The 7,750-nt window shown below is 47.7% G+C and overlaps 1 non-coding gene across 1 annotated transcript; it reads left to right on the forward strand.

The window, feature by feature from the left end:
- Positions 1–163: 163 nt before the first annotated feature.
- Positions 164–237, forward strand: Trnai-aau (transfer RNA isoleucine (anticodon AAU)). The gene has a single exon. It is a non-coding gene; the product is annotated as a tRNA-Ile (tRNA).
- The last annotated feature ends 7,513 nt before the right edge of the window (positions 238–7,750 follow it).

The raw sequence follows: 7,750 nt of genomic DNA on the forward strand, positions 1-7,750 counted from the left end.
CTCGGGACATTTTAAATGTTCTGCTAGCTAGGTGGTGCCGCTTCTTCGGTGGTATATCGTCAAGACAATTTGCACTCGACAGTCATGCTGGGGTTTGTTTTTGTGTAATCGGGGTTGCGAACGCGGGCTCCGATGCAACACTGTGATGGGGGGCAGCGTGTCCGGCCCGCTAGCTCAGTTGGTTAGAGCGTCGTGCTAATAACGCGAAGGTCGTAGGTTCGATCCCTGCGCGGGCCAGGATTTTTTTTTATTCGAGAACGATGGTGTTCCCTCGGGACATTGTAAACGTTCTGCTAGCTAGGTGGTGCCGCTTCTTCGGTGGTATATCGTCAAGACAATTTGCACTCGACAGTCATGCTGGGGTTTGTTTTTGTGTAATCCGGGTTGCGAACGCGGGCTCCGATGCAACACTGTAATGGGTGGCAGCGTGTCCGGCCCGCTAGCTCAGTTGGTGGTTTTTCTGCTTCCGGTTGCGCTAGTGTGCGGTCGCCGAATGTCGAGCTCCGCCCAAGGAGCGGCTTCAGCGGGCCTTTCGGCCCGCGGTAAGAGGTTTTTCGCCCAGGATGCCGAGTATTATCAAGTACTTTTGCCACAGTTTCCCTAAGGTCAGTCGGTTTGAAACACGGTTTTTCTTCATGCCGACATGCGTGCCCGGCCTTACCGCGTTGAGGATTTTCGGGACGTTTTGGCTCGTCTGGAACTGCTCCCCGACGTCGTGGCATAGGGGGCGTACCAGATGAGTCACGTTTGGGCAGTGACGTTCAAGTCGCCGGAGGGTGTAAAGAAGATCTCTGCGCTCGCTGATATCAAGGTGAAGGATCGTCGGTGCCTTGTTATCGACCCGTCTAATGAAGAAGCCCGCCTCGAGCTTCACTGGCTGCTGCACAACGTGCTGGACGACGCCGTTCGCGCTGCGCTGCGCCCTACGGGCGTGTCGGCGAGGTGCGCAGGGAGGGGTGGCGTGTCGGAGGCATCCAGGACAAGAGCTGGACGGTTCGTACGGTGACCCTCAAGTTGAAGGCGGGCGTGACTGTCGATGACCTGCCGCATGATCTTCGTGTGGCGGGGGACAAGGCCCTCGTCGTCGTCGCCGGAAGGGCTCCGCAGTTCTTGCGTTGCAACCTCAAGGGGCACGTCAGGCGTGAATGCAAGGTACCGAAGTGTTCTTCGTGCCGTCTCTTAGGGCATGACGCAAGCACCTGCGTTAAGTCATACGCCAGCGTCACCGAACCTGCGAGGGACGACGACCTCCGCGAAAACCTCATGGACGAGACAGAAGCAGAGGAGACCGCAGCAGGGGCCACCGAGAAGGCGGTGAAGGATCCGACGTTGGCGGGGCGGGTCCAGGCCGAGGCTGGCCAGAGCGTTCTTTAAGAGGAGCAGCTGGTGCAGCCGAAGACGCCTCCCCCTCACGTCACGTCGAACGAGGCCAACGGCACCGGACAGACATGCCAGGAGACGAGGGAGGCAGCGGCTACCTTGCAAATGTACCTTAGTGGTGCCGCCGCAAAGCGACAGCGCGAAGGTAATAGAGAGTTTTAGCTGACCGTTTTCCACGCTCCGCTCCGGTATCGGCGGCCCGCTCAGCGCAACCGGAGCCAATGCCGTTCGCGGCCAAGCGCGCCACGCATGCGCAATGGCGCTTCCGCTTGCTATCGGAGCGGAGCGGACCGTGAAAGACGGTCAGCTAAAACTCCCTAATGACACCGGGCAAAATGACGGACTCACCAGCAGCGAGGAGCCCCCGGCTAAGGCGTTTTCAGGGAGACGACCGAGCTTCAAGCCGAAGCCCAACGTCCCCCCACACCGAGCAAAAACTCCGGCTCCGCCCACTTAGCCGGCACGTCGCTGCGAAAGGTAGTCGCCATCCTTTTGCTCAGTGTTTGTTGTTGCGCTGCTTTCTTGAACTGCCAACGGACTAAACCCAACAGCGTAGTTGGGTCTAGGTAGTATTTTTGGAGTGGGTTTTGTGTTCTTGGTGTTTATGCTTTGTTTTTTAGGTTTGGTTGGGGGGAGGGGGGCAGTGTGTATTGCAGCAGCTGTGAATCCCGCAGACCATATGAAGGTTTTATATGTGCGGGTTTTTGGAGTGTGCATGGGATGTTTGTAGTTGACGAAGCGTCGTCCTTTTTCGTGCTGCCTATGAATGTAAGTGTTGTGTGATAAGTCTAGCTCCCTCCTTAACATGGTTTACTTGAGCAAACCAATGCGAATCGCCACGCTTAATGTCAGGGGATTTTCGGATCGGAGACGACAAAATCAGGTGTACCGACTCGTAACAGATGAGGATTTGGACATCGTGGCCTTTCAAGAGACCAAGGTTGGGAGGGAGGACCAGACGGATCGTATGGTGCGGCCCTTTATTGCGCACTATGATGTGTGCATGTCGCATGCGGTCGGTTTTCTGCGTGTTGCGCACTTTTAATTCGGAGAAGCTTAGGGGCCGCTCTAAACACCGTCACCACCTCGGAAAAGGGGCGGTATGTTGTGTGCGACTTCGAGTTTTGTTCCAATGAATGGCGTGTAATCTGTGTTTTCAATATTCTTAACATTCTGAATATTTTAAATTTCACATATTTAAAATGCTTAAACGTATTAAATAATTTAAAATTTTTTTGAACGACCCGTGGTGTTTCTGCCGTGGCTGAAGCGTAGTGCGGCTATTTTTGGCACACTTCTGTCGGTGTTCGTTATTTTCAAAGGACAATTCTCGCTTTATTACGCATGTGTTCCTGAATGCAAGAGAAACGCAGAGATCCAGATGTATCTATATTGTGTAAATCATAACAGAGATGGTGGAAAGGAAGCTGGTAGAAGGTTAATTGGAGTGGCGAATATACATTCAACAATGGCTAGGAATTGAGGTGCCGTCCACCCAAGGGTTCGTGGTGGGAACTCCAAGGGAGATTGCAAGAGGCCGCGGGGGGCATTGCCTCTAGTGCCCTGACCCGACTTGGATTCACTACTTCTCAGGTTAAGTACCAAATAAAATGCAAAGAGAAAAGATACGAACAAAGCAAACTTGCGCTTGCTTCAAACGAATTCTACGGGGTTGTTATGAAGGACTCATTTTTTTTGCTCCCTCCTCGTTCTCTCTCGGCTTTTCCTACCCATTGCTTCACTATTTAAAATATTCAAACAAGGTCTTATATTTTCTCTAGCGAGTTCAACAAATGTTGCAATGTACATACCCATCGCCGTGGCGGCTCCTACTTTGTTGTTTTAGGAAGAACGTGTCAAAACTAACACGATAGGCAGCTTTATTATTTATACGATGGTGAACGTTCAAAACTTCTTACTGCTGTTTCTGTACCGTGACTTTCTTGTTAGTTACCTCGAAAAGTAAAGTAACGTAAAAAGCCGTTTTTCTACAAAAAGGATAGACACGCGTGACACGTCGTAGATGTTCTTTGAAGGATGGCCAGCGGGGTTATCCATAAATTTACGAGCAATGCTTCGAACTCCGAAGGCGCTGTAGACGTTGCTTGGCGGAACAGAGAAGAACTCGAACACGTGATGGACAGCTATCCAGTGGTTGAGCAACGCTTCGAGATGCACATCTCAAGGGGTGTTGCAAGGAGCACTGCCTTTTAGGCATGCAAAAAAATTATGGAATAGAAAAATTTCAACGTGTGGCTGCTACAAAAATGGTTAGAAAATTGATTTAGATACTTTGAGACATAACGCTGATGTGCGAAGTAAGGTTTTATGGGCTTGATTCTTTTTTTTTTAACTCGGCATATTTCAGTTTATCTGAACTTTTTATTTTTTGTTTCCAGGTGATTTTTGTGTAATCGAGCCTAACTTTCGTAGAAAAAAACGGTCTGACCATTTATTTCATTTTCTGGTTTGGAAAAGAAGTCTGTCGTGTAAATCTTGGTTGATTGTTCGACGTAATTCTGCGCTCAGTCAAGATGGGTGGTTTGGGATATCGCCTCTCCAGCGATAAAAATAGACATGCCTACTGCAAAACACAGGATACGTATTTAAGCGAAGCCTTGATTCGACCAATAACTCTCGCGTTTTCGCCTTGCGAAGCAAAAACCTTCTTCCTCATTTTGATTTTAAAAAGCGGTGTGACACAGGGAAGACAGCCTGGGCGCAAACATCATTTCAGTTTCATTTTCTCATCTAAATTTCTTATTTTGCATTCACATGTATATATAAAGATGCGGAATGTGATCAGCGTTGACCGAAATTAAAACCAGAATGCGGAGGAAACAGAGAGGAATGGGCCGCTCAGAAAATTTCGAAATATGTTACAAACTCTTAATCAGACAACAGTACTTGTACTGGTGCATTATTTTCATCACTAACTTGCCTGCGTTGAAGACATTTCGACTGTGCGGTAGCTTTTTATTAGTTAAACAAGGGGGCTCAGCTACATTTCTTGCAGCAGTAATGAAGGTAGAGCTGGTTGGTATTACAAAAATGCAAGTGTACACCGTCCTTCAGTGACACAAAGATACTGTATAAACACAGCAATCAAACAAAAAGAGAAGTGGTTGAAACTTTGCACATTGAGATATTGGGAGAGGACTGCATAAGCCACCCATCCTTATCCCTGTCAGATAAGAAGTTCATTTCTGGTGTCCAGGTTGTGGGGGGGGAGAAAAGGCGAACAAAAAATGTCGCCGCTGCTTTTATCGATGGACGCAGTGATTGCACATGACCCGATTTACGTGTATATAAATGTGGTTTTCCTTTTGATAAAGTTTAGTAGATTGTTAGGGCCGTGTTTTAGATGCGACTGCATCTCATTCACTCGCCTTGTCCATGCAGCGTCGGCCTTGTTGTCGTCCACCCCTCCCCCATTCTCCTCGCCGCGCGAGCTGCGCTCTCCGCCGCTCACCCCCTCTCCTCTCCGATGCCCCTCTCTCGTCCACACCCCTCCCTCTACACTATAAAAAGAAATAATAGTTAGCCGCACCCGGTTTCGATCCCACGACCCTGTGGGCGGAACGCGAGGTACATGGGGCTCTTCCCACTGCGCCACAAAACCGAGACAGAATCAAAAGCTACGAACGCGCCCTATATCCTTGACTCATTCAAACTACTTCAAGAAGCTACTGTACAACGCATGATGGTGCAATGATTAACACTTGCAATAAAAGAAAGAAGCTCCCACTTACAACAACAATAATGGAGTAAAGGTCGTTGCGAAAGCGAAACCCCAAGCATACCACTTAGAGAGATTGACCAAGATTGGCCAATAAAACATAATAATAATGATAAAAGATAATAATCATACGCGTTCCCGACACGTTTCACGCGATTTCAGAATCAATCCAACGGAAACACCAAGGGAACCCCACGATGCGTCGCATCTACACAGGGTTCCCCTCGCGGGGAGGTGGGCGCAATTTTTCCTTTATTTTTCTCCGTCGTCTTAGTGGTGTTAGAAGAATACATTTCTTGTACTGAAGTAATGTGTCGATGTGAGCTAGTTGGTACTTTCCTGCCCCTTTCCTGTCTGTTTCCTTCCTCCAGTTGGGACTGGCGCGTAACCTGTTCCCATGACATTTCTGGTTGTATTAGCATGACGGAGTTAGTCTTCAAGATGGGTTTGTGATACACAACCTTTTCACTTGCAGAATTCCTGAAAAACGGCAATAACCACAAGCACACATATATTCGTTGACGCCCAGGCATTGTAAGCCTACTTTTTCCCCCTCACGTCCTTGCTGGCTTAGCCGTGTGAGTAACGTACGAGACTGTTATTTTGGAGGACGATAGTTCATCCCCGCGGTAGCATCGGTTTCTGTCTTTTATGAGCATCTCATGAGTTCTTTTTTTTTGTAAACCAGAATATACGACTGTTTATGGCCTTTCTATAGCTGTGAGCCCACAAGTGGAGTTTACGTCAAGCTTTAGTAGCGAGGCAGCGCACACACTTCACACTGAATTAGTGGGGGACTTAACTTCAAGGTAGGTCTTGTTATAAACAGCCGCAAAGCTTTGCTTTAATAAGCATAGCAACACATCAACGCAGCGATGGGCAGGTAACTTCGGCGCGCGTGTCCGTCTTCTCCTACTTGCCGGCGCTGTTTCGGTGCGGTTGGCACGGTCTCGCCGAACGACGCCGTCAAGAAACGTGGAGAATAGCATCCCAGGTCGGACAACCATGGGCTTAAAACTTCCGGAACTCGACATTTCTCGTTGCCCTCAATTGGTGTAGCGACGCGACGTCACCACAAGGGAGAGTGGGAACCCGATTTTCGAGGGAAATAACAACGTTCAGTTTGATTGTATCTTATAATTTGAAAATGAAATATCTTGCGTTCAGTTTGATTGTATCTTATAATTTTAAAATGAAATATCTTTCTCGTTTCCACACCAATCCTGATAATTCTTTTTTGCATTTGTATTTGAACGACACGAGCAACAGACGTAGGGCCCGAAGATTCCCTTTAAGATAAGCGTTGCCGGGATCCTTGAACACAGAAACTAGTGAAAAAACGCTACGCGAAGAGGATAAACAAAGCCAGAAGTACAGTGACTGGACTCGCAAGAATTATTTGTGGAAGAACTCCCATCAAATAAGTTTTTGCCCGAAACGACGCAGGCGCAAATTGGACACAACTCTCTGTCTCAAAAGACCGCCAGAAGATCGCCGGGATTTGCTCCTATATAACAGGATATACGAAAACGAAATAAGCGATAACTAATTTCGCTGGCAACGTTTGTGACGTTATACTCAAGGGACACACTGACGCTAGTTATCAAATTGAACCTAGCGCTTCATATGAAAGAGTGCTATACAGGCGTCTCGTAGCCTTTCAGCCGCCTAAAAATCAGCTCGAAATAATTCATGGAGGCATGCATTCGTACCGTAGTGTCTTGAATAAGCAAACCTATTTTAATCAAGCTTGTAAGGCTAGGGTTTCGTGTATTTCTCATGTTTTTTAACAAGAATTCCCGGCTCTCTACGTATCTTTACAGCGCAAGACTTTCTATAGATCGAGACACTGAAATACGGACGTCCCAGTGCGTCTGCTATGAAGACTCGGGCACCATTAAAGTCGCACGCCGGCCGAGAGGCCATTTTGCCATCACGGGTATACATCTCATCACTTAGGTGGGCATTTTGAGTGGATTAGTCATCAAGGGGCACCATTTCAATATCAGTAGCATCCAATATTAGTGCATGCACATGTGTCTTTTTAGATATGAAGTTATCAACGCCAAAAAGAAGTAAAATTTGCCTACATCTTTCATCTAAATTTTTGGTCACCTAGAAGTCTCGTACCAACCAGCAGTGGGCTGAAATTTTTTTTCAATCAATTTATCTACTGCAGATAAAATTCGGCAGGCACATATAGTTTGCGGTACTTCCCCACAACACACCTCCACGCCGGTTTTATTGATAGTACTCGATATTGTTGGAACGTTCAAAATTGCCCATTCTCTCCATTTTTCCGCAACGTGGCAGCGGAATATACATTGCTGTACTAAGCAAAAAAAAAAAAAAAAACGCCGGAATTCAATGACGCCGATGATACATCTGGTTGCCACCTTCAAAGAATACGCTGATGGCGGTGGGAAGATGCAGCTTAACTGTTTAGTTCGAGTTCCTCAGTTAATCGAGACCCCCGCGTATTGTGTACCGTTGTTGTTTAGCTTGTTATCTTTGGTGGGTTTCTCTGCTTTCATGCAAGCTGTGCTGACGCACGTACGACGTGTGTGGAGCGGAGTCTCAAGATCGCTTTTCGCTTTTTGTTCTTTTCAAGGAGCCGGTAGATGTATTAGC

Source organism: Haemaphysalis longicornis, unplaced genomic scaffold (assembly GCF_048455015.1).
Source record: "Haemaphysalis longicornis isolate Haplotype H1 unplaced genomic scaffold, Haemaphysalis longicornis Haplotype H1 scaffold_5, whole genome shotgun sequence".
Taxonomy (NCBI): Eukaryota; Metazoa; Arthropoda; class Arachnida; order Ixodida; family Ixodidae; genus Haemaphysalis; species Haemaphysalis longicornis.